Source organism: Trichosurus vulpecula, chromosome 3, assembly GCF_011100635.1.
Source record: "Trichosurus vulpecula isolate mTriVul1 chromosome 3, mTriVul1.pri, whole genome shotgun sequence".
Taxonomy (NCBI): Eukaryota; Metazoa; Chordata; class Mammalia; order Diprotodontia; family Phalangeridae; genus Trichosurus; species Trichosurus vulpecula.
This window is the reverse complement of record NC_050575.1, coordinates 13,630,817-13,658,704: the sequence shown is the minus strand read 5'-3', so window position 1 is coordinate 13,658,704 and position 27,888 is coordinate 13,630,817.

Sequence of the window (27,888 nt, the reverse complement as noted above, 5' to 3'; positions counted from 1 at the left end):
ATGAAGCTTCAGGGGAAACTGGAGGAGACGCCATACCACCTGCCATGAAAAGCGCACATTCTAGCTGGAGAGACCCCATTTACACATGTAAAAATTAGAGAATATTGTGGGTCAATGAAAAACCTGATCTTAAACGGTGTGGTTCAGACCATTCATGCTATAGGAGTCCACTAGGAAGAGGTGGGAATGGGGAGTAAGGGAAGGGATAGAATGGCCTTGATTTAGTGAATGAAAAAAAAAATTGCCTAGATTATGACATAGAGCTAAACAGCCCACTGGATTAATCCATCAATACACATACACACACAATACAAACACACACACACATACACCTCTACCTCCTGGCTGAAATCCCACTTTTTACATGAAGCTTTCCTTTACCATTCTTCATTCTAATGCCTTCCCTCCATTGACTATATTCAATTTATCCTGTATATAACTTGCTGATACATAGTCATTTTCACATGGTCTCCCCCATTAGACTGTGGACAGATGACAGAGACTGTCCTTTATATTTCTCTATATCTCCCCAGTGCTCAGCACTGTGCCTGGCAATATAGTAGGCACTTAATGGTTGTTGATTGATTGTCACACACACACACACACACACACACACACACACACACACACACAGGTCTTACAGGTGCTGCAGATCGATGGCTGAGATTACACTTGAGTAAGAGGAAAGACAAGGCTGGAATCACAAAGCCTTAGAGCTGCACAAGATCTGAGCCCAACTAGTCCAATCTTTCATGAATAGGAATCCCCTCTGTGACATCCTTGACAAGTGGTCATCCAATCTTAAAAGCTTCCAGTGACAGAGAACCCCCCCACCACTAGGGGCAGCCTCAAAAATCAGTAGTTGGACAGCTTTGTTAAATTTTTCCTCATAAAGGCATAGCTTGGTGTAGTGGAAAGATCACTTCCAGCTCATAGCAATTATAGAGCCTTGCACATGGTAGATTTTTAATATTTGTTAAGTTGAATTGAATTCTCAGCACATTGGGATAGTACCAATGACAACATGACCCCTAATGTCTAGTGGAGGTTTTGTCTAGTGGCTCAGAAACCAAGGTCCTGCTTAGTGAAAATTGATCTAAATTGCCAGAGGTCATCCACCCAGTTCACCATTAGCTCATCAGTATCGATGGGGGCATGTGGAGCTCTGCGGGGCATCTGCCACCCTAGCCAATGGATTTATCCTCAGGATTTAGCTGTTCAGCCTGGATAATGAGAATGTGGAATTGATCCACTGGGTAGGGGCAGGGTCAGGGGTGACAAGTTCTGTCTAATCCTGCATTGCCAATAGAGCAAAGACCAGCTCAGGTTTCCAGTGAGGCTCCAGTGACCTTGTGGAGGTGAAAGGATGATCGGTGTTTCTGAGTGCTACTCATCCCTGCACACTGGAGTTAGCAGGCAGAAAGACATTGATGATATGTGAGTTGGAATTTAATCCAAGGTCTGCCTCTTCTGGCGGTAAGGCTCATGCCCCTGTTGGGAGTACAGAGAAGCAACACAATGGCGGAACAAAGATCTTATTGCTCTCCTCCATTTTCATGGTCCTCAGAGGCAGGAAGTGAAAAGAGTTTCTATAGTCTTCGAAGAGTTCTTTCTGGGGTTCTCTCATGGAGATTGTTCTCCAAATCTGACAGCTCTAGCAAGAATGATGATGACTCTCCTCCTAGCCCCAGAGCAGGAGTTCAGAGTTTGCTGCAAAGCAGAAGGGAGGGTGAAAGCTGGAGGCTACCCCGTCCCCGCAAACATATTCCCAGAAGGAGATTTAAATCACAGAGCTTGGAACGTTTTGTGTCACATCCTATCAGAGGAGACAAGCAGGGTTGGAGGCCTCCAGAAGAGGCTCTGCAGAGAAAAGCCTCATCCACTTCAGATCTGAGCACGACCAGCAAACAATCCTTTGCGGTTATGGACAAGAGACAGAAAACCAAGCAGCGGTTCTCCCAGTTCCTGGATGAAGTCACTTTCCAAGTGCTGGATCCCCGGAGCCTGGAAGCATTCAGGATCTCCAAAGTGAAGACCTCTTCCCAATCCCCAAGACACAATCTGGAAGGCCAATACAGCCCTGAACCTGCAATGAGACAAAAGGGAACTGGCCGAGGCCAAGCTGGTTTAGAGGCTGGGGGAGATGAAAAGAGCCTGGCGGTCAAAAGAGAAAGACACCAGAGGTTCAAGTATTATGCTGCAGATCCTGAGCCTCCCTTCCTCCTGGAAGATGCTATTGTTCCCTTGTGTGGCATGGAGTCAGCCCCAGCAAAGCAAACCACCATTTTCCAGGCCAGCAATTTTCAGGGAGACTCAAAAACTTCCCTGTACCTGCCCATTCCTTCGGTGAGTCTTACTTCCAAACCTATACAGCTCTCTTTTAATTCCTTATAGTCTGAAAACAGGTGGAGGGGTGTTAGAGGGAGACAAGCCCAGGTTTTACTATGAGCTGGGGTTATGAAGTAAAATAAAACTGGTTTGGGTACCCTCCCACCTTTCCTTTTCTCCTTCTCATTCCCTCTCCCTCCCACACCCCCAGATTCCTTGCTGGGACCCATTTCCCCAGAGTCTTTTTCTTAGTTGATTGTCAACTCCTCCCACTAAAGTATTAGTAGATAAGGGTTAATATATATATATATATATATGTATATATATATATATATGAACAATTTAGAAAGATTAAGTAGTCTTTAAGATTCAGAAGAATGACTCTAATGGTGGAATGTGAGGATTCGGGTACTGAAGGAATTTCAGGACAGAAGACCAAACTTGAAACCCCTCACATGTGTGGTGTGTTACACCTTAGATTCTGACATAACTAGAATTGGGATAGGTAGTGTAGCTAAACAGAAAGATCATTGATTTGTGAGTTGAGAGCCCTATATATACCAATAATTCACTGTGTGGCCTTTAGAAAGTCATAGGAGCCATAGAATTTCAAGCTGGAAGGACACTCAAAAGTCATTGAGTCAATCTTTTCATTTTTACAGCTGAATAAACTGAGGCCCAGAGTGGGGAGATGACTTGCCCATTGTCACATAAATAACAGAACCAGGATGCCAACCTTGATTCTCTGATGACAATGTTCTTCCTACCATATGGTACCCCTTCCTCTTATAGGGAGTTGGACTAGATATGGACCTTATAGTCTTTTTCATCTCTGATGTTATGTGGTTATATAAACCAACAACTATCTAGTTAGATTGGTCACAGTCAAATGAGGTTTAATGGTACAAAACATCTAGGAGGCCAATCCTTTGATAGAGTCTCATCAGAATCATAGATGTAGATCTGGAAGAGACCTCTGAAGCCACCTAGTCCAATCCCCTCATGTTGCACGTGAGGAAACTGAGTCCCTGTGAAATTAAGGGACATTTCCACAGTTACATAGATAGTAAATGTCAGATGTGGGATGTGAACCCAGGGTCTCTCATGCATGATATGCTGGACCTCTGAGATCACCACAGCCAACCCAGACCTGAGAAGGAATTTCATTGACAAAATCTGATAGATGGTTATTCAGCCATTGCTTGAAGACTTACAGAGATGGGGCACTCACTCCCTCTCATGGCAGCCCATTCTACTTTGGGACAGCTCTAATTGTCAGGGCAGCTAACCAGTGTGGTGAAGAGAGTGCAAGACCTGGAGTCAGGAAGACCTAAGTTCAAAGTCAGCCTCAGACACTTGCTAGCTATGTGACCTTATGTAAGTCACTTAACCTTGTTTGACTCAGTCTCCTCATATGTAAAATGAACTACAGAAGGAAATGGCAAACCATTCCAGTATTTTTGCCAAAAGAACCCCAAATGGGGAAATGAAGAGTCAGATATGACTGAAATGCCTGAACCACAACAACAAATTGTTAGGAAGATTTTCCCTAGATTGGACCCTAAATCTTGCTGGTCAGCAATTTCCACCCACTACTCCTGGTATGAGATCAAGACAAATCAGATACAAACCCCTTTCCATCTGAAACTCTTCAAATAGTAGAGGAGACCAATTATGACACCACTCTCACCTTCCCACACACATCCAAGTCTTTACTTCTCCAGACTAAACAACCCAAGTTCCTTTAACCAGTTTAACCAGTTCTCGTGCAGTATGATTTTTAGTCTTTTCCTTGAAATGGTTACCCTCCTCTGAATATTCTTTAAATTGTTAACTCCCTTCCAAAGTATAGTCACCACATTGGAATATAGTAGTCTAGCTGAGGTCTTACCAGGGCAAGGTACAGGAGAATGTCCTTTCCCTTACTCTGGATGCTATATTTCTGTTAATTTAATCTAAGCTGACATTAACTCTTTTAGCTCCCATGCCACACTATTGACCAATTTGAATTTGTAGTTCATCAAAACACACAGGTCTTTGTCATGGTCTAGTCAGCCATCCACTAGCCTATATTTCCATAGCAGATTTTTTGAGCCCAAATATAAGCTTTCATATTTGAACCTATTCATTTTCATCTTAGAGTCATTAATTTGAAGCTAGAAGGGACCTCAGACATCATCTTGTCCAACCCCCTCATTTTACAAATCAAGAATAGGCTTAGAGAGATTAAGTGACTTGTCAAGGTCACACAGGTAATAAATAAAAGAGCCAAGATTTGAATCAGGGCCCACCAGCTCCAAATTTAGGTCTTCCTTCACTACACCATGCTGGTTTCTGATTTGTTTCCTTCAGACCAAAGTTCAACTTGAGATTTTTTTAGGGATCCTGATTTTGCCACCAAGTATGTCATCTCTCCTTCCCAATCTGTATCATTTTCAGATTTGACAAGCGTGCCTTCATCCCAGTCATTAATAACATGTGGAATACTGCACAGTCAAGGATAGAGCAGGTTTATATCAATCAATTCATTATCTGATCATTCAACCAATTCCAAATCCATATAACTACATTATCATCTAACTTACATCTCTCCATCTTATCCAAAGCATAGCACAAGAGACTTTGTTAAATGGTTCACTGAAATAGAGGTATATCTGGTGTTCCTCAGATTTACCAGTCTAGTAATGTTCCTCCTGGGCCTGGTTGCCACTCAAATTGATGGAGTTGGACCAGTGAGGATTGACTGCTGTTTCCTAGGTAACTGCTCCAGATGGAAAATTCCAGGAGTGGGAGGTAATCATTCCATGCACTCCACCCCTATCAGACCATGTCTAGAATATTGTGTTCATTTCTGGACACCACATTTTAGAAAAGACATTTAATTGAAGAGTATCCCAAGGAGGAAATCAGGGAGATTGGGGATCATACCATAGGGGAATCCACTGAAGGAACCAGGGATGTTTATCCTGAGGAATAGGAGATTTATAAGGGAACAAGATAGCAGGCTTAAAGTATTTTAAAGACTCTCATATAGAAATGGGATTGAATGGATTCTGCTTGACTCTAGCAGGCAGACCTATGAGCATCCAAGATGTACATTTAGGTTTGATATGAGGAAAACTTCCAAAGGATTAGAGCTTTCAGAAAAAGGAATGGGCCACCTTAGGACAAAGAGGATTTTCCCACACTGGAGGTCTTCAGTCAATGACCACTTGTCAGATAATGTTGTAAAACAGATCCTCGTTCAGATAGCAATTAGACTAGAAGACTTCTGAAGTCCCTTCCAACCCTGAGACTCAGTGATTCAGAGATTCAGTGATTGCCTCTCCCTGCCCTTTCCTGGGTAAAATGTAGACTCAGCTGCCCCACTGCTGCTACAGTACAGTGGTGTTGAACACAAAAAGAAATGTGGCCACTAAAACACACATGAGGATCTCTGAAGACCACACGTTGACTTAGAAAAATACACATTAACTTTATCTATATTCTATTGTATTTTTTTATTTAGTTAAATATTTTCCAGTTACATTTTAATCTGGTTTGCACAGCACTCTGGAATAGAGCAAGCTGTATGTTTGATACCTCTGGTATAGTGGGGAAAAAAAAAACTAAATTTGAAGTCCATAAAAATTTGTATCCAAATCCAAAAGTTTGGATTTAAATTCCAGCTTTTGCTTGTGTGACTTTGGGCAAGTCACTTAACTCCTCTAGGATTTACTTTCCTCATCTCTAAGTCAGGGGAAGGGATATTAGATGAAATTACTTTTAAAATACATTTTGGTTTTAAATCTATTATTCTATGATTTGCTAGCCTTTCATTAGAATGTCAAGCCACTCTGCATCTGCAAATGGCAGTGACAGAAACCCCAGAGAGTTTCTATTTCAAGAACAGTCAAGTAAAGTCAATAAGCATTTACTAAGTGCATACTGTATGCCAGGCGCTGTCCTAAGTGCTGAGAATAGAAATACAAGTGGAAAGAAAGACAGTCCCTGCCCTCAAGGAGCTTACATCCTAATGGAGAAAGAAAACACATAAAAGGGAGATGAAAGAGGGGTGCAAAGGGTTGGGGTTGGGATTGGAGGAGGAGTCGAAAAGACCCAGAGCAGATTCTGGAAGCTGAACGATCAGAGGGAAGAGGCTGAAGGGGCCAAAGGCACTTCTAATGTGAGAAGTGCATGGATAGAACGAATGTCCAGAGTTAAGAGGTTTCTGTAGTGTTTCTATAATCTGATAGAAAAAGTCCAGAGAGTTAGGAGTACAGCCTGGAGTCCTATCTTCATCCTTAATCTGCAATTTTCCATCTGTAGGACTCTTAGGATCATAAGTTCTTTTTTGCCTCCACAAAACAGTTTCCAGTTTTCCAGATCATAGTTTGCAAATTGAAAGGGACCTCAGAATGCGTCAAATCCAGCCTTCTTATTTTACAAACTGAGGCACAGAAAGATTTCATGATTTGCCCAGAGTCACACAGCTGGTAACTGTCTGAGGTGGGATTTAAAGCTAGGCTTTCCTACCTCTATATCTAGTTCCTCAACCACTACGCTGAACTAAGGCTTCAAAGGGATAATTTTCATCCATGACTGATAACAAAGACTTTATGGCAAGGAACAACAGCACCCATCCTCAAAATAGAGCAGAGGCCACCTTTGGTGACTATCTGGCAGTGGTATTTTCTCCATTTCCTAAGGAATCAAGATATCATTAAGTCTGAAACGTACCGGTCTGCCTGAAAGACTAGAAAAGGGTGAAAGCGTGACCTTGGTAGAGCAGTTACTGACATTATGACATGCATTTCCTCATTGCTCAGCCTTAAGGAGCATGTTTTCTTAAGAGCTCCAGCAATTTGAGATACAGCCCCCAGTAAAAAAAATCAAACAAACCAAAACCCTCTCCCTAGGGCCAGACTCAACACAGAGGAGCACAAACATAGACACACAGAGAAAGCCGTTTGTAACCGAACTCCTCATATTTATATTATTATTACACAAAGAGGGCTCATCTGACTCTCTTGACTCTCCCATTTTGTAGATCATGACAACTGTACAGTAGAAGGGCCAATTTAAAAACACCAGCCCAGAAGCTTGGGCTAGCTCCATTTTCATATGGCAGGATCAGAGGGGAAGGGAGGCTGCCCTTCTCAGTGTCTGCAGCCTTCCTACCCCACTGATCACTGTCCCGCTACCCTGATTGAGGTAATAGAAACATGAAGACAGATGATGGGAAGCCCCCAAGAGCTCCACTGCAAGAGAAACCTAGAAACACTAGAGACAAACAATGCATCCTTCACCATTTTATTGAGGGCTGACTCTATTTCAGCCCTGTCAGGTTTTTAACCTTTCCAGTGAAAAACCACAGTAACATCAGTTTGCTAGTAACAAACCCTGTTTTGTTTTGTATGAAGTTTTATTTTAATTTGCAGGAATAGAGGATGATGCCATGCCCTCCTAATTAGATTTGCCCAAATAACTACTCTGATCACAGGGCAGAAAGTGAAGGGGGAAATGACTTGAATATACAGTATGGCTTCTCTTGAGAATCTTGCTGATGCTGTAGGCAAGCAATCTATTTTTTTTTAAATTATCCCCAACTGGGATGCCACAGAAATCAGAGATCTCAACTTGAAAAATCTTACATGGGGGAGGGTACTTATGAGGGAAGTAAACATTTATTAATCACCTATAAGTTATGATCCCCATTTTACAATTGAGAAAACTGAGGCAGTTTGTAGTTAAGTGACTTGCTATTGGATCACACTGCTATCTGAGTATCTGAGGCTGAATTTGAACTCAGGTCTTCCTGACTCCAAGCCCAATGCCGTACACACTGTGACATCCAGCTGCCTCTTATCAAATAATTTTGTGGCATCATGAACTTTCAGATTTGGAAGGGACCACAGAGGTTATCAAGCTCAACAGCCTTCGTGAAGGTCCCCTAAGGTCTCTGTGAGCTCTAAATTCTACAATTCCATCATCCCTGACAAGTATTCACGCAGTTCCCCTTCAACAACTGCAAGAATGGAGAACTTGATGATATCTCACTGGACAGCGGCACATTCCAATCTCAGATAGCCATAATCATTGGGAAGTTCTTCCTTTGAGCTTGTCATCTCTATCCTTTGGTCCTAATTCTGTCCTTTAAGCTACACAGAATAAGTCTGACCCTGTCTTGTACCCAACCTTCAGGCTGACAGAGTGCCGTCCTCTCAGCTACCCTGTGACGTATGTAAAAATAACACCTCACATTTTGATAACTACATCAAGGTTTATAAAATGCGTTCTTCACAACTACCCCTGTGAGCTAGGTCAAACAATTGTCAGTAACCCCACCTAAGGCTCATGAAGTGACCTTCTAAGAGTCATACAGCTAATAGATATGAGATGGAGTCACAGGATTTAGAGCTGGAAAGAATCTCGGTGGCCATGCCTTTCATTTTACAGACGAGGAAACTGAGCAAAGAGAGGTTAAATGACTTAGCTAAGGTCACAGATCTTTGGATTCCAAGTGCAGGGAGATCAACTATAGAATGCCACCTCCTTACCTGTTTCTGAAAGCGTTTAATGTAAATGTGCTGTTAGTAGATTGGCTCAGATTTTAAGTGCACTGCGGATGATGGCTATTTTACAGGTGAGGTTCTCTAGTATCTGGATAAAACCAGGTCAGTGGGGTGCCTTAATTATGATCACTGCTTTATGTATAGCCTTTTGTACTTTTTACAGGGCTTTCAAAACCATTATCTCATTTGATCCCCACAACACTTTGATGATATAATTCAGACAGCTATTATCATTATATTTCTCCCTTCTCTGAATCCCATAGCACTTTGAACTTCTATTATTGTGCTCTAACATTCAACCTTGTATTATAGTCACTTGAAGAGAATATAGAAATATAATAAAAAGTCAGAACCAGAAGGGACCTTAGAATCATAAAACCATAGAATGCCAGAGCTAGAAGAGACCTTGTCATCATATCCTGGGACTGAAACTCAGGTCTTTTGATTGTTCCTCATACTTTTATCTCCTCTAATAGGCTGCAAACTCCTTAAGGACAAGTTTTTATTCAATTCAATTCAGTAAACATTTATTGAAGATCTTTTCCATGAATAGGAAGCCGTGGTACAGAGCACTGGCCTCAGAACCAGGAAGACTTGGTTTCAAGGCTCTCTGACACATACTGGTTCTGTGACCCTGGGGAGGTCATTTTTCAGTACAATTCAATAAGCATTTATTATACACTTATTATGTTGCAGGCACTGTTCTAAGTTCTGGAGATACAAATAGGAAAAGAAAGACAGTCTCTGCCTTCAAGGAGTTTACAATCTAATCAGGGAAAACAACACACAAAAGGAAGCTGGAAAGCTAGTGGTGGGGGAAGAGATGGGGGGAGGGGGAGAGACACCAGGGAATACCTGGCACAGGGGCATCTTTTTTCCATGGAGTTGAAACCAAGAACGGCAGACAGAAAGCGGAGTGAATTAGAAGTCCAATTCCCAACCTTTCTGTGCCCCCCAGGCTACTCTCTGAGATTAAAAGTTTGCAGGGAAGGTGCTGAAATTCATTGGTAGATGACGTTCCTCACCAGGAGATTCCTACTCTAATGAAATCACAAGACTGGTTAAAATATCGACAACATCATTGTCTGGGTAATGGGGGTACAAAGCTGAAAAATGATGCCGCCTCTGTCCTTGAGTGGCTTACAATCTAATAGGAAGGATATGGTCGATATAGCATAATGGACTACCCCACCCCCAACTGGAGCTCACGCTAGCAGTCTGGCTCTTCCAGAGGGAGCCCACTACTTCTAATTCAAGATTACACTAAGGATCTGCACTCCTAAAACTAGCTTATGAACTCCCACCGGTGTGTTTATCTTTAATAGTTAGTCAGTCGACATAGCCCAAAGCAAAAGAAAAGCATAATAGTTACAAAACATTCCCCCCATAAACCTGGGATGCTCTCTCCGGATAACATGCACAATCTCAATGGGAAGAAGTACTTAAAACTTTAAAACTTAAAGTTCACTGGGAATGAGGCACTTACCGTCTTGCTATGGCACTTCATACCTCTGTACTGCAGGATTACAATATCCTTTGTCTTCTCAGAGTGTCCTCAGGTTGTAGGGTACTCAGGCTCCCTGAGGCTGCTCCTCTCTGGATTTTGACTCCTGACTGTCAAGGCTAATTCTCCCTTAAATGCAAAGATGCTTCATGTTCTCTCTCTCTCCCCTCTTCTCTTCCCTTCTCTTCTCTTCTCTTCTCTTCTCTTCTCTTCTCTTCTCTTCTCTTCTCTTCTCTTCTCTTCTCTTCTCTTCTCTTCTCTTCTCTCTCTCTCTCTCTCTCTCTCTCTCTCTTTCTCTCTCTCTGTCTCTGTCTCTCTCCCCTGTCTCTTTTCTCTCCTCTCTCTTTCTTCTTTCTCTCTGTCTGTGTCTCTGTCTCTGTCTCTCTGTCCCTGTCTCCCTGTCTCTGTCTCTCTGTCTCTGTCTCTCTCTGTCTCTTTCTGTCTGTCTCTGTCTCTCTGTCTCTGTCTCTGTCTCTTTCTCTGTCTCTCTCTCTCCTCTGTCTCTTTTCTCTCCTCTCTCTTTCTTCTTTCTCTCTGTCTGTCTCTCTGTGTCTGTGTCTGTGTCTCTGTCTGTCTCTGTCTCTGTCTGTGTCTGTCTCTCTCTCTGTCTCTCTCTCTGTCTCTCTCTCTCTCTCTCTCTCTTTCTCCCTTCCCCTTGATGGATGTACTGTATCCTACTGGTCAAGGACCTCTACTATAAGATGTCATGGATGAGGCTGGAGGTAGAGAGGAGCCAAACCCACCCCCAGACGTACATATACATATGTAACTACAAGGTGAGAGAGGCAAAGGAGAGATCCAGACAAAAAATATTCAAGAAGATTTGAAGGAGAAAGACTCCATTTGTAGTAGAGAACATCAAAGAAGGCTTCATGAAAGAGGTAATTCTAAGCTGAACCCTGAGAGAAGAAAAGGATTTCAACAGGAAGAAAAGAGGAACTGTTTTCCCAATATGAGTGATAGTGTGCATGAAAGCACAGAGAGGTAAAGAAGATCAGAAAGTGACCAGTAGTAGCTAGAATGTAGAATGAATATAGGAGAGTGTAAAATAAGGTTAGAAAGGCAGATTAGAGCAAGGCACGAGGACAAGATGAGATCAGAGGACATTCAGTTGTCCATCTTTATATCTCTCACAGGCCTAGAAAATGACTTTGTATGTAGAAAAGATGAAAAACCCCACTTCCATATTTCAGCACTTCCATGGACCAGTGATCTCATGGCCATCCTCTCCACCACTACAAATTCTAACACCCAGAGAGGTTAAATGACTTCCTTAAAGACACAGTGCAAGTTAGTGGCCAAGCAGAAGCTCAAACCCCGACCCCCTGTTTCCTAAGCTAGGGCTCTTTCTACTGGAGAGCAGATTCTAGGCTTAACCCTCCACTTTTGCCCTGATGATGTGCTTCAGTAAGGGAGAAATGGCCTATTTAATTTTCTAACCATTTTAATAACCTATGGAGTGGCTATCACAGACTTATGGCAGAGGTCACAAAAGCACCTCATCTCTGCTTATGAATGATACATGAATCAAGTACATAGAATCAAGAGAACAGGGAGCCCTTTGGCTTCTCTTTCTGTGGTATTTCTGCCCCTTTCTATACTTGCACCATTCCCTTCCTGACTCTGGCACTGGACCTGTTTGGCTGCTCTCAGTTCAGTCATAGTTTCGTAATGTTTAGAGCTGGAATGGCCTCGGAGAACATGTAGTCCAACTAACTCCCTTTATTTTTGTTTCTTAAATTTTTAATTTTTATTGATATCTTTTGTTTTTACATCAACTTTTTTTCTAAACATAACCTCTCCCTACTTTCCTAACCAGAAAGCTGTCCCTCCTAACAAAATACAAAGAAGAAAGAAAAGGGGGTGGATTTCAGCATAACTGATCAACATATCAACTGAGTCTGATGATATATGCAACATTTCATACCCATAGTCCCCCATGTCTGTAAAGAAGGAAGGAAAAAGCACCTTTTTTTCAGAAGAGGAGATACTTTGGCCAAAAAGGAGACATGACTTGCCCACAGTCACAAGGTGATAATGAGCAAAGTTGGGGTTCCAGTTCAGGTTCTCTGGTTCCAGAGCCAACTCTAACTCCAATGCCATCCCTGTCTAATCCATTGGACTGATTGCTTCTGTGAACTCTAGCCTTTGACCTAAACATGATGTTTGAATCTTAGATGGCTCCAACCCTTTTCACCAAAGGTTTTGTCCTATTTTCTAATTCCTCCTCACTCTCCCCGAATCCCCATAGGTGGCCTGGGAGTGGCCAGAACTGAGGTCAAGTCCAATAGCACTTTCCAGTAGACAGATATGGCTCTGAAAGTAAGAGTGGGGACAAGACATAGAAGGCCTTGACAGTCAGATTGAGGAGATCGAATGAGGCCCACAGCTGTGAAGGCAAGAGGAGGGGGACACCTATGAGCAACAATGAGAAGGCAAGGTTGTAGTGCCAACTTTCCTGGGACTTTGCCCAGCAAGGCCTGGATGCCAACTTCTTTCATACTTTGAGAACAGCCATGTTCTCTTGAGCCCTACACAAGTAGCCAGGGTATATGTCTTAATTGCATTCATTAAAAAGCACATAAGTAAAATGTTAATGAAATGCTGAATTTGGGAGTTGAAGCTATACTAAATAATAAATAACTTCCTTTGTTCCACATTGTTTTATGGATTTGTTTTGATTCTGTTGGTCAGTGAAATGGGCTGCAGCCCAGCCTTAATTTTACCCCAGGAAATTCTTCCTCCCACCCCTATATACACAATACTGCCCATCGTCTGGCTCGAAAAGAATTTCATGTTTCATTTTCCAAAAGAACTAATTTGCCTGCACGGTAGGTAAAACAGTAACCCAGTTGTTATTCAGTGATAGGGTAACTTGTTAGAGGAGTGAGCAGAGAGCAAGAACCATATCTTAGCTGCAGGAGAATCTGGAGGGCTTTTTTGAGTTGGTTACAGGCAATCCTTGAACTTAGTGATATTTGTTCTTTGGAAAGGTGTTGTAAGACAAATCTATGTAAATTGAATCTGACTTTTTTATAGGAATAAAGCTATAAAAGGCAGCTATGCCTCTGCCCTTGGGCCAGATGCCTATCTAGATAGAGAGATGGATAGATTAGATATAGAACATTTATTAAGCACTTACTATGTACCAGGTATCGTGCTAAGTTTTAAGGATACATAAACAAGGAAACGAGACAGCCCCAAATCTCAACAAACTTAAATTCTAATGAGGGAAACAAAATGTAAAGGGGAACCAAAAAGTTCGATGAGTAGGGCAGAGGGTATAGAACAGTCTAGACAGGGAGTCAAAAGTGGAGAGTGAAAAACATGGCTAGGTCCTCTCATGATAAGGTGGTTCCAGTCAGGGACTTGCCAATTATTGTCAGCCTCAGGGTGGAAATCTATTAGCATTTATTAAATGTATACTGCGTAGAAGGCACTGTGCTAGGGATTGCGGGGGGGGGGGGGGAGGGGGCGGGGAAGAGGAGAGAAGGAGAGATACACAGAAAAAAGCAATTCCTGACCTTAAGTTAAAGTTCTAATCGAATTACCATTAGCACCGTATTGAATCAGTCACACATTTCATTCTTATATACGATATAATTAAACGCTTCGTGAAGCATAAAATAATTAATAATAATTAAATAATTAAAATAAATAACAATAATAAACAGTGACAGCTTAGCACTGAAATTGAGTCATAAAGATCTGAATTCAAATCCTGCCTCAGTCCTGCTAACTGTGTGGCCCTGGGCAAATCACTTAACCCCTCAGTCTCAGTTTCCTAACCTGTAAAATGAGGTTAGCAATAGCATCTGCTTCAGAGGATTGGTGTGAGAAACAACTGAGATAATCGATGCAAACATTAAAGTGCTAAGTAAATTGTGACCGCTAGGTGGCCGAAAAGTCAGGAAGACCCGAGTTCCAATGCAGCTTCAGACGCTTACTAGCTCTGACCCCAGGCAAGTCACTTAACCCCTATTTGCCTGTTTCTTCACCTGTGAAATTGGAATAATAACCCTTAGCTCATAAAACTGTCATAAGGCTCAAATGAGATGACAATTGTAACACGCCCGGCACCTAGTGAGCACTATACACTTTAGCTGTAATTATAATTATCATTATTATAAGCAAGCTATCGTTATTTTATAGTGCTTTAATGGTCGCTTCCCTCACAACTCTCCTGTGAGGCGGGAGTGCAAGTATTATCATCCTCTTGTGTTTTTTTAGATGAGAGAACTGAGGTTTATAAAGCGCAAGTAACTTGCCCGAGCTAACGCGGCCAGTAGCAGCTAGGCTTCTTCCCAATCAGGTCCCGCAGTGGCTATTCAGCCCTCTTTCCATCATGCCTCACGGCCTCCAATCAGAGCAGCTCCAAACCTCACTAAAGCCGCATCTCTCTAAGAGCAGGAGTCGTCAGTCCAAACGTAGAAGCCCACCGCTGCCTTCAACCGAGTGTAGGGGTCGGGGCAAATGGAGGCAACGAGCATTTATTAAGCCCTTGCTACATACCAGGAACTGTGCTAAGTGCTTTGGGTACAAAATAAGCAGAAATCAAAATGGCCCCTGATCTCAAGGAACTTAAATTCTAATGGGAGTGGGAGAGGTCACCCGCACAAAGGTATGGCGGAGAAAAAAGACCAGACAGTGATGGGAATGAAGGGATGAATCTGGATGACCCGGGCACTTTGTTTAATAGGGAAGTTCCGGAAGGAACTAACCAGAGAAAGGGACCTCAGCAACCAAGTAACTTCCAGGGTGAGTAGGCTTCTGGGGAGGAATAATAATAAGTAGTAGTAGTAGTAGTAGTAGTAGTAGTAGTAGTAGTAGTAGTGGCAGTGGTAGTAGCGGTGGTAGTAGTAGTACTGGCTGTGGTAGTAGTGGTAGTAGTGGCAGTGGTAGTAGTGGTAGTAGTAGTAGTAGTAGTGGTAGTAGTGGCAGTGGTAGTAGTGGTGGTAGTAGTAGTAGTGGTAGTAGTGGCAGTGGTAGTAGCGGTGGTAGTAGTAGTACTGGCCGTGGTAGTAGTGGTAGTGGCAGTGGTAGTGGTGGTGGTAGTAGTAGTAGTGGCCATGGTAGTAGCAGTAGCAGTAAACATTTCTATAGCACTTCCAGGTTTTCAAAGCGCTTTGCACATACTCTCTCACTTGACCGTGCCACTCTTGTAGGACACCCATAACGTGGCATCAGTTCTAGGAAAGGCCAGTCTCCTTGTAATTTAAGTTCGATCTTGGAATAAAAGGAAACTCCAGTAGATGACATGACAGTCAACAAAAAGAAACTTAATTAGCCATAGCAGGAGAAGAATATTCAACAAGGCCATTCACTGAGACATGGAGCAAAGCTCTCCTGCCTCTGCATTGCCCATGGTCATCTGCCAGTCAAGCATCAGGGAGGGGATGGAGCTCCTCTTGGCTTTTTGTACTCAGCAGACCAGGAAGCCACATGAGCAGCCCTAAACCTCTAGTCCCCCGAGCCAATTAAGTCTGCAGGATGGTTTCCATACCTTTTAAGGAAATAAACTAGCCCAGCCCACACGGCAAGGGACCTCTGCTAAATATTCTCCTTATCACAATATCATAAAACAAATCATTCTACTGTAGCTCCATTTCCAGAGGATTATAGGATTAAGAGCTAGAAGGGACCCGAGACATCAGCTAATGCGGCTCTTTTGTAGGTGAGGAAACTGTGCTGGAGGGAGAGAAATGACTTAACCAAGGTCATCCAGATTGTAAATAATAGGGCTTCCATTGCCTAAGTCATCATAAAAGGAAAGAGTATAGGGAGAAAAAGAGGCCAGGATAGAGCCCTGGAAGACAAAACCATTTAGAAGGTGGAATCCAGAAGCTGAGCCAATAAAATAAACTAAGAAAGATCTGTCAGATGAGAGGAAAACTAGGAGAGAGGAATGCCACAGAACCTGAGGAAGGTAAGAGTATCAGGAAGGATACTTGGTAGAATTAGTAAAAATTTCTTGAAGGACAAAGACTGTTCTAGTTTTTTGTTTTCTTTTTGTATCTGGAGCACCCAGCACAGTAAACCTTGAAAATAGAAACTTAGTAAATGTTTGTTGGTTTGTTGGAGGAGAGAATGATTGATGGTGTCAAATTCGATAGAAAGTTCAAGGAATGTGAAAAATGAGAGAAAGAGATTGGGTTGGGCAGTTGAGGCTATTTTAGCACAGTGCCACATGGTAGATGACTGATAAATGCTTATTGATTGACTGACTGACTGACCCTGTGGTCAGTTTGAGGAACAGTTTTAGTCAAGTGGTAGAGCTAGGAGCCAGAGGTATGATAAGTGAGTGAATACTAAGGAAATAGCAAGGAAGAGAGGAAGAAAGAAATAAGATTATATTTGCAGAGATATCAGAGTCAAAGAAATGATATTTCAACATAAGAGACTTGAGCATTTTGGAGAAAAGGGAGAAAGATCCAATAGAAAGGAAAAGATTGAAGATGGTTTGACAGATTGATGGCAGAGCCTGGGAGGGATGGGCATAAGCACAAGTGTCAGGCTTGGCAAGGAAGATGGCTACCTCAGTCTCTGAGACTGGGGAAATTGAAGATAGGTGAATATAATGACGATTTAAAGATGTGGATTAAGGGGAACTGGGTATCATAGTATCATATATCTAGAAATGGAAAGGACCTCTGAGGTCATCTAATTGATCCCTCAAATTTTACAAGTGGGTAAACTGAGGCCCAAAGAAGTTGTGACTTATCCAAGACTACACAGGTGATTAGAATTAGAGGTGGAATTTGAATTCAGGTCCTCTATTGAAGAAAAGAGTGCTTTCTTTTGAACCCTGCTGCCTCTAGCTAGGCAAACTTGTCACTGAGGATCTCAACCTTCTCAATTAAGTAATAGGGAAGGCCATTTGCTTAAAGAGAAGAGATTGGAGTAGAGTTTTAATCTGAGGAAAGAGGAAAAAATTTACAAGAGTCACTGTAGGGAGTAAATAGAGAGTCAGTTAAATGAACAGTGCTGCCATACAGTAGTGAATGCCCAACTGAGGTTTGATAGCATGAATAGTTGAATTTGTAGTTGACCCAACCAGCATGGTTTTTAACATTCCTCAAGAAAAATTGGATGAGTTGTTCAAGTAAGAACAAGAAAAGGTGGACAGCAGGGGCAGCCCGAGTTGGAGAATTAGCAGAGTGAGAATGGCAAGACAAAGAGGCCAGAGATTCAAAGATGGAAGATGATGCTCTATTTACATGACTTCATATAGAATCAAGGCTGTGAAGGGAAGGAAGTGAAATCTGAGCAGAAGTGATTGACTTGGAGAACAAAGTGATGGGCCAAGGGATCAGATGACACAATGGGTAACATGAAGGTTGAGGGAGGAGTAAGATAGTAGGAGAGGGAGCAGAACAGAAGATTATGAGCAGTGAGGTGAATCTCAAAGTTTAGGCCTTTGGAGGTGATGGCTTAGTCTAAGGTACACTCCATCCACAAGAGTGGTTGACGTATAGAGCCATGGATGTCAGAGCTGTAAAGGACCTTAGAGACCATCTAGTTCAACAGCCTTATTTTGCAGAAGAGGAAACTGAGGCCCAGAGAAGGACGCACAAGGTGTAGGTATGGGAAAACCATGGCATAGTAGAGAAGTGGTAAGAAAACCAGTCTGACTCCATAAGGAGGAAGAAAGGGAGACAAGGCAACCCATTAATTGTGAATTTCATTGATTTTAAATGTAGGTGTGTATGTGTGTGTGTGTGTATGTATGTATGTATGTATGTATGTATGTATGTATATTCCCTTGAAAACGAAGTCTCATTCTAGGTTTCAAAATGCTGTGTCAGCTGACAGGGATGGGGAGGATGGGGAGTGTCCACATGAGTACACCATGGAAGGAATCCTCAGAAATAAGTGCCTTTTGTGATATTCTGTGAGCTTCAGCTATAAATACTATGCTTGAAGCTCATTTAATAATTTAGTGTTTCATTAAATACATTGGTGTTTTATTCCAACTGATTGCACATGCACTAAATTCTCTGCCTTTCTTCCCTCTCCTACATCCTTCCCCATTCCAAGCGAAGAAGGACTTGCTAGCTAGAACTAGAACAGGATTCTTAATCTTTTTGTCTCATGGACTCCATTGGCCAAGCCTAAGGCTCTCTTATCAGAATATTATTAAATGCACAAAACAAAACACATGCATTACAGAGGAAACCAATTATACTGAAACACAGTTATAAAAACACTTAAACAAACAAAAAACCAACTTCACAGATCCCAGGCTAAGAACCCCTGGACTATTTAGGCAAAGGTTTCCTCTGAATCCCAAAAACAATACTCCTTGGAACTAAAACGTCTATACTAGCCAGACTGGTCTTCTCATCATTCCCTAAACATACCTTGTCTTTTCAGCTCCTGTCTGGTTCAGGGCCTCAGGTGCAAGTCAAAGAGGGAAGTGCTACTGGGACCTGGAAATTCTGGGTCAGTAATTGCTAAGGCTGGGTGGAACCAGCAGCATCTCTGCCTACAGGCTGGTAAGGAAGCTGAGAGGCATAGACTGTAATGGTTTCTGGTTATAGTCCAGAAAGCAGAGCCCTTTACAAAAGATCCACACCTATGAAGCATAAAACAAAGAGAGAGGAGGAAATGAAGCTTTGTGTTTTCAAATTGTCTGTGACCCTAGCAGTGTGGTCTCCCTCCACTAACCCATATCCTGGCCTTTCACAACTGAACTTTATAAAGTTGCTGTGGAGAAGAAGGGAATAAAAAGAAAAATGGTGCCCTGATGACCCAGCTCCTGGTGATGAGCCCACAGATGGCAGACATGGGGTCTCTCGCCAAGCTTGCACTTCAAGCCTTTCCAGCTTGGGAGAACTTGCCAAAGCTGGTGCTCCACTGGCATAGCCTGGTTGAGCCCAAGGTCACCTCCATGCTCTAATGAGTCACTGGAATTGAACTTTAAGGGAAGCAAACAGCCGCAAGACAATTTTGTAATCCTATGGGTGAATGACAAGCCCAAATAGAGTTTCTAGGGAGTTAATCAAGTGGGGTACAAGGGTCAATCATGTAGAGAAGTCCCATGGAATCTCAGATGCACAGGGAAGATTTGATTCACTTACCTGTCTGCTCACTAGCAACATTGAATTGTACAAGGTTGCATACATGACAGCTAGTCAGTACAGTGGAAAGAATGCAGGACCTGGAGTCAGGAAGATATGAGTTCAAATCTGACCTTAGAAAGATTTTTGTGACCCTGGGAAAGTCAATTAACTCTGTTTACCTTAGTTTCCTTATCTGTAAAATGAGCTGGAGAAAGAAATGGCAAACCACTCCAGTATCTCTACCAAGAAAACCCCAGATGGGATCACAAAAAGTTAGACATGACTGAAAACAACTGAACCACAACAAAACATACATGACTTGGCTACATCCGCCTCTGTCCTATTTGCTCAACACCTGCAAGCTGCTCTGACACCTCTCCCTTTCTTAAGCTGTCCTCCCCTCTCCTGTCCTTCTATGTGGACCTACCCCATCTCAGACCCAGAGTCAGGAAAATTCAAGTTCAAATCCTTCTTCAGACACTTCCAAGTTGTGTAGACCACCCCCCCCCATGTCATTTAGCTCTCTCAGCCTGTTTCCTCATCTGTAAAATAAAGATAATGACAGCAACTATCTCATAGAATTGTTGTGTGTCAATTGAGATGACACACATGGAGTGCTTTGCAAGCCTTAAGGCACTATATAAATACTAACCAGTATTGTGACTATTAAAACATTTTTGCACCATATGCCACAAACTTCAGTAAGTCTGATTACAAGTTGGGAAGACATTTTAGTCCTGGAAGAATTTAGCCCCAGCCTGCCCATCAGCAAGTTTTCTTGTCTCTGGTGCCAGCCTGACTGGATGGCTCTACTGGTACCTCCCTGGGATTAATGTGTAAGTACTTTACTCCCCTGCAAAGAAGACAGGTTATTTCCTACACAAAAACCAGGTTGTGGTGGTGCCATTTCTGTTGTATACTACTCTCTGTGACTCCTTTGGGGTTTTCTTGGCAAAGATGCTAGAGTGTTTGTCATTCCTCCTCCAGCTCATTTTACAGGTGAGAAAACTGAGGCAAACAGGATTAAGTGACTTGCCCGGGGTCACACAGCTAATAAGTATATGAGGCCAGATTTGAACTCAAGTCCTCCTGACTCACTTTGCTGCCTAGCTACTATAGCAGTGAACATTAATATCATTCACAAGCATTTATTTGGCACACCTAGTGTATGCCAGGCACTGTGATGAGGGTTGAGGATACAACAAAAAAGCAAAAACCCAGCCCCTGCCCTCAAGGAGCTCCAAGTAATAGCCCTTCCTCTGAGTCATCCACTTAACTAGCAATCAGTCAAAATTCATCCTACTCTGACCATTTAAAAAAGTGTTATTGTGGCCTTTTGTGTTTATATAACCACCATTTCTGGATGATTTGTATTTATATAAATATTACCATTATATATAAATATATATGATATATATATAAATATATTGTGATATATATATATATACTTATATTCTGGATGGTTTATATAACCATCATCTTTCCTTCTAACAAGCATACAAAAAATGTTGAGCATATGCAAAATCTGGCAGTTATATACCATTCTACCCCATAGTCCCCCACCTCTTTGCTGAGAAGAGGGAGGTATGTCTCATTATCTGTCCTCTGGGACCAGTATTGGTTGTGCAGTCACTCAGAGCTCAGCTTCCTTTTGATTGGTCAGTCCATTTCTGTTTCCATTTCCTACAGTACGGGCTTGGCTCTGCTGAGGCCTTGAAACCTCATTCTCAAAACAGAATATTGTTAGGAGGTATTATCAAGGACACAGCTGTTGTGAAACTAAATCAGCAAACCCTTCGGCAGTTCACAGCATGGCCTAATGCAAAAAACTTCCCCAGGGACACATAGAACACAGGGGAAAACAAATATACACATGGGGAAAACCACTCAGGATCTCTCTATCCCTGTCCCCCTGTATCCCCTCCTTCCACCCAGCAGCACTGCTCAGACTTGGAGCCCTTTGGCTCATTATCTCTTCAGCAACAAGCAAATCTGTTACAGTAGAAGAAAGGGCAAATGTGAAAAAAGCAGAGGTTCTGGCTCTCCATGCTTTTATCTGCTCCCTGTGCCCTTGTTAAAATTTTTGCCCAGAACTCCGGTCTTTCTGCTTCCATAGTTTGATTTCTGGAGTGTGCTAAAAGGCTTGTAATTCTGTCCTCTCCCTTGTTCTTGTGATCATATATGCTCCTGTTTCACACCCTCCATCTAGCATCCTCTGTAATTTCCAACCCAGCCTGCCTCTGGTCTACATCTCCCAAGATTAGCCCCACTGATTCTGACACAAGGAACCTATACTGTACTTGTTGACTGTTATCCTCTGTAACCCATAGGCTCACCTTGATGCCGTGAAAAAAAAAGCTGGATCCGGAGTCAGAGGTGCTGAGTTCCCATCCTGAGTCTCCCACTGACACTTGTGTAGTCTTGGGCTATCAATCAAAAAGCACTTATTGATCACCTGCTATGAGCTAGCCAATGGAATTCAAAGACCAAAACTAAAATGATTCCTCTCCTCAATGGGGTTCACATTCCACAGGAGAAAGAATATATACTTTTATAAAAAATGACAAGGAGATTTTGAGGAGCTAGGCTTCAGTAGCTAGGGAATACAATGTTATGTGTGAAGATCAGCAAAGGGAAAAGAGAATGAATTCAGCTTTGGATATGTCTGAGATGCATATAGGACATCCAGTTCAAAATGTCTAATGGACTATTCGTGATGGAGAGTGGGAGTTCAGGAGAGAGCCTAGAGCAAAATGTATAGATCTGGAAATTAGCAGCATAGAGGTAATTGAACCCATCAAAATGAATGAGGTCACTGAGAAAGAATGGAAAGTAGAGAACCAAGAACAGAGCCTTTGGGAGGTACATATGCAGTTAGAGGGTAAAATCTGGTGATGATCTAACAAGTCGCCTAACCTCTCTAGGCTTCCTCTTCCACATCTACAAATGAAGGAGTTGAAAGCTAAAAGGCCCTTTAGCATTTCTACTGCATCTGTGACTCAATACTATGTATTCCAGAATTCCTTAGCTGACTTCTGCCCCTCTATAGATCGCATTGACAGCTCCTCCTTTATAACTCACAGACCTTATTTAAGTCATGACTATTTCTCCCCTGTATTCACCCACAGACCTCCCAGACAGGTTCCTTGCCAGCCACAGCTCCAACCAAATATATTTGTCTGCCCCTGAACAGGGCTTGGCCTCATTCAGATCATCCTCCATAAACCTTGCCTCACTTCAGTTCAGGTTGTGTCTTTGGAACTCCCCAACAGTTGATTGGAAAATGAAAAGTTCCAGCAGATAAGGTGTGGAGAGTTACAAAGCTCTCCAAAAATGGCCATTGGACTGAATTCAATGGATGGTCATAATCCAATATAGTCAAGTATTCTTCTAGTCTAGTTACTGTTGAATTTGCTTTGCATTTCATCTCTCTGGGTCAAGTCCTGCTCACTGAGTTGGCTTCTCACAATGAACCAACCCTCAGACTTGGAGGGACAGGTAAAGAAATAGTTAATATTGGAAACCCCAAATAAGTGAGGAGATGGTAAGAAGGCAGCTAGCTGTCTTCAATGAGATCGAGTCACCAGATCTGATCAAACTATATCTCAGGTTACTAAAAGAAATGCTGATGGGATTGCTGGGCTACCATTGGTGATCACTGAAAAACTGTGGAGAATAGGAGAAGTACTGTGGAACTAGAGATGGACAGATGTTTCATTTTTCAAAAGTGGGATCAAGGTAGCTACTTTAGATTATTGATTAATGAGCTTGAAATGTATTCCTGGTAGAATTCCAAAATGCATTATTAAAGGGATCTCTTCTGAGCACATAAAGGTGATCACTAAGGATGAGAACATGTTTATCAAAAGCAGGTCATAACAGACTAACTTCTTTTCTCATCAAGGCCTCTGGACAATCAGTTCAGGGAATGGACATCATATTTATAGATTTTGGCAAGGCTCTTGAAAGAATATCTCAATATACTATTATGGGGTAGGTTTGAGAGATGTGAACTGGGTGACAGTAGAATTTGGTGGCCTCTAAAACCATTGAATAGATTCAATTAGCGTTTGTTAACAAAGCAATGTTAAACTGTAGGAAGATTTCTAGTGGGCCTCCCTGGGAATCTGTCCTAGGTACTGACCTGTTTAGGTTTTGGGTTGGTTTTTTTTCTCTCAATTACTTGTAAGAAGGTATTGGACAATATGAAATGGGAAGGGATAGTTAATACATTGGATGACAATAAGGATCCAAAAAGACTTCAACAGGCTGGAACAAAGGGTTAAAGTTAATAACTCTATTTTTCTCCATGTGAAAATAAATTTTATTGAAGTATTTTGGATTTCTTTTATATCACCAACTACCTTTCCCCCTTCACTTCCCTTTCTCACAGAGCCATCCCACATAACAAATAATGTTTTTAAAGACAAAAGAGAAAGATAAGAAAAAGCTCAGTACATCTGATCAATACATTGCAAAAGTCTTTAAATATGTACAGTGTGCAAACTTGAAGGCCTTCTTCTGCAAACGAAGGGCTGTTAGTGCCTTCTCATGTCTCTCCTTTCAAGATATGCTTGTTCTCTATAATTTTGCAAAATTAACTTTTGGTTGTTATGGTTGGTTTTACATTGTGGTGGTCATTGTGTATTTTATTTTCTTGGATCTGCTTAATTCATTCTGTATCAGCTCATGTAGATCTTTCCATGCTTCTCTATATTCTTCATATTTACCATTTCTTACAGCACATTACATCCATATACTACAATTTGTTCAGCCATTGCACAACTGATGAGCAACTACTTTGCTTTCTTTTCTATAGTTCTTTGCAATAAAAAGTACTACTATAAATATTTTACTATATATGGGAACCTCATTCTCATCAATGGCTCTCTTGGGGCATAAGACAGCTAAAGGAATAATAAGATTAGATTTAATAGAGGTCAATATAAATTCTACTCTCAGGTTCAAAAAATCAACTCTACAAGTACAGGCTGGGTAAAGTAAGGTTAGACAATGGCTCATCTGAAAAGAACCTGGAGTTCTAAGTGATCTGCAAGGTCAATAAGAGTCCACACCATGAAAATGATAGTCAAAAGGAAAAAAAAAAGAATGGATCCTTGGACAGCATTATTTGAAGTATAGTGGTCTAGAATGAGGGAAGAAAAACCTTGAAAACTCTTTGCCTTAGTCATACTACATCCCGAGTTTGTGTCCAGTTCTGGGTACCATATTTTTAAAGAGACGTTGACAAGTTGGATATGCCCAAAGGAAGAGCATCCAGGATTGTGAGAGGAGGCAAGGTGAAGCTATAGGTGAATCTATGAAAGGAAATGATGAATTTATTCTGGAGAAAAGACAACTTAAACATGCTATCTTCAAGTATTTGAAAATTTATCAGAGAGAAAAGTTCTTGTTTTACTTGGTGCCAGAGGGCAGAATTAGGATCAATGGGTTTAACTTATAGGGAAACAGATTTTGGCTTAGTATAAAGAAAAATCCAAGTTATTTTAGCTGTCCCAAAGTAGGATGTATACTTTGCCATGGCAGTGAGTTAGTTTCTCCATCCCTGGAGATCTTCCAGCAGAGAGTGGATAAACACTTGTCAGGGATGTTGTAGACAGAATTCATAATCTGAGAAGAAGTTAGACTTAAATGATGTCCTAGCTCCCTTTGAATTCTAGGATTCTGTAATGCCATGTTCTTCTGAAAAAGGACATCAGTCCTTTCAAGTCCCTGCACAACCCTTCGGCACTAAGACGAGAAATATATCAGCTGGTGTTCTAACAAAACCGAAGGAATAAAAATACCTCCTGGAATCACAGATTGTCAAAGCCAGAAGAGGTCTTAGAATCATAGAAGCTTTCCGTGGTGTGGTCAAAGAACTTCTAGACTTGAAGTTCAGAGCAACCTATATCCAAATTCTGCCTCTGACACTAGTTACCTACTAATTAGCTGGGAAAATCATTTAATCTCTATGCATCTTAGTTTCCATGTTTGTAAATGGGAAAAAAATAGTAGTATCTAAAAAATTCAAAGAGTTATTCTAAGGATCAAATAAGACAATAACATATGCAATGCAATTTTCAAACCACAAAGCATTATACAAATGTGGCATCATACTATAAAGCAAAGAATATAAGAGAAGGAACTCTAACAATCATCTAATCTAACCACCTCATTTTATAAATGGAGAATTGATGCACACAGACAGTTAACAGAACCAAGTCTAGAACCACATCCCCATGCGGTATAGTGGAGAGAGTTTTGGGCTTGGAATCAGCAGACTTGGGTTCAAATTCTAGCTTAGCCACTTACAACCTTGGATAAATCCTCCTACCTCTCTAAGAGGATGCCCAGGAAAGAACTGTATCGTGAAAACCTAGAGAAGAGTATGCAAGAGGAAGATATGGTAATCAAGTAACGACAAAGACTTCAGATAGGTCAAGAAAAATTAAGATAGAGAAAAAAGCAATTAGATTTGCAAGTTAAGAGATTATTGGTGGCTTGGAGAGGGCAATTTCAGTTGAATAATGAAGATGGAAGCCAAACTGCAGAGGATTTAGAAGGGAGTGAGGGGAGAGGAAGTAAAAATACCTAATGTAAATGATTTCTCAAGGAGTTTAGCAAAGAAGCAGAGGAAAGATTTTGGAGAATAAAGGAACAATTGGATAAAATGAGGATTTTTTAAAGGAAGATATGGATGTATTTATAGGCAAGTAGAAAGGAGCCAGTACATAGGGAGAGATTAAAGATTAAAGAAAGAATGGCTATAATAGTAGGGACGAGCTCTGGAGAAGTGAGAGGATGGATCAAGGATGTATGCAGAGGGGTTTTCTTCAGCAAGGAGAAGGTCATTGGTTCATCAGGGACAGGAGTGAGAGAGGAGATACTGAGGGCAGGTGTGTGTGTGTGTGTGTGTGTGTGTGTGTGTGTGTGTGTGTGTGTGATACAAGGTGGCAATGTGGCACAGCAGAACAAGCTCTGGATTTGGAGTCAGAAGACCTTAGCCACAATATGCCTCAGTTTCTCCACCTGTAAAATGAGGGGGTTTAGACTCAATGGCCTCTAATGTTCCATCTAGTGCAATATCTGTGATCCTTTGATCCATTATAGCCTTATTATCAAATGATCTTCAGATACAAACTGTAATTGTAAACCAAATTAAAAAGCTGTCACCAGGATGCGACTGGTGGTCAAAATAGGCAGTCATGAAGGACAAGACAAAAACAGAGCAGGAGTAGAGAAATGGGAAACCAAGCAGAGCTACTGGTGGGGCTGATCTGTAGAAGAAACAACTTGTTTCACCGGCAGCCCCTCTGCTAACCACGCTTTTCCCCCCAGTCCCTGCTCTAGTTATAGCTGCTGGATCAGACAAGCTGGGAATGTTTACCCCTTTCAGCAAGTAAACTTTTTCACTTTGCTTTGAATGTAAATCTTTCTGAGATGGAGAACACAATTCCCTGCTTCCACAAACAGAGAATAACAAACCTAATCCAGCCTTTTCTCAATGACTCAGAATCATTAGAGTCAAAGGATTTATAAAGTTTCCCATCCATTACCTCATTTTATCCTGATAGCAGTCTTGTGAGGCATGCAAAGCAGGCATTATACTTCCCCTATTCTGCAGATAAGGGAACAGAAACCCAGAGAAGTGACTTCCACTGCAAGAAGGTGGCAGAACCAGGGCTTGAACTCTCAAGCTATGAAGGAGTCTTTGCCACTACTCATTGGCATCCAAGAACCAACTGATTCACAGAGACAATGCAGTACAGTGATGTTGAACTCAAATAGAAATGGGGGCCACTAAATTTGTATATAAAGAACCCGCAGACCACATATTGACTTAGCTTTTAAGTGTAATATTATCTATGTTTAGTTGTATATTTCATCTTGTTAAATACTTCCTGATTACGTTTTAATCTGGTCCAGCCATGCTCGGGAGTATGTACTCGGGCTTTGTGTACCTGGCAGGCCAAGGTTTGATGCCTCTGCTATCATGGAAAAAGCTTTGGATTTGGAGTCAGAGAAAGTGGGTTTGAATCTCATTTCTACTACTGACTGTGTAGCAAATTATTTCTATTTACAAAATCTGTTTCTTCATCTGTAAAATGAAAAGCATCATCTTCCTACTACCCATCTCATAGCATTCTTATGAAGAAAAATGCTTTTCCCTTAGTTGAGCTCAGTGACCTTTGAGATCCCTTTCAATTCTTGAGATTCTCTGATCCTGTATTACAGTTAAAATGAAGTGCTAGAGAAATATGATTTATTATTATTTTTAAGCATCCCAAGAAGAGGGATTAGGTCAGTTCTGCTTTTATTTAAGGGATAGAATAGCAACATATAAAAGTTGTAAGGAGGCAAATTTAGGCTTGATGCAAATATTTTCACTGTTAGGTAAGAGCTATCCAGAAGAAGAATTAAGTAAGCTCCCCTTCCC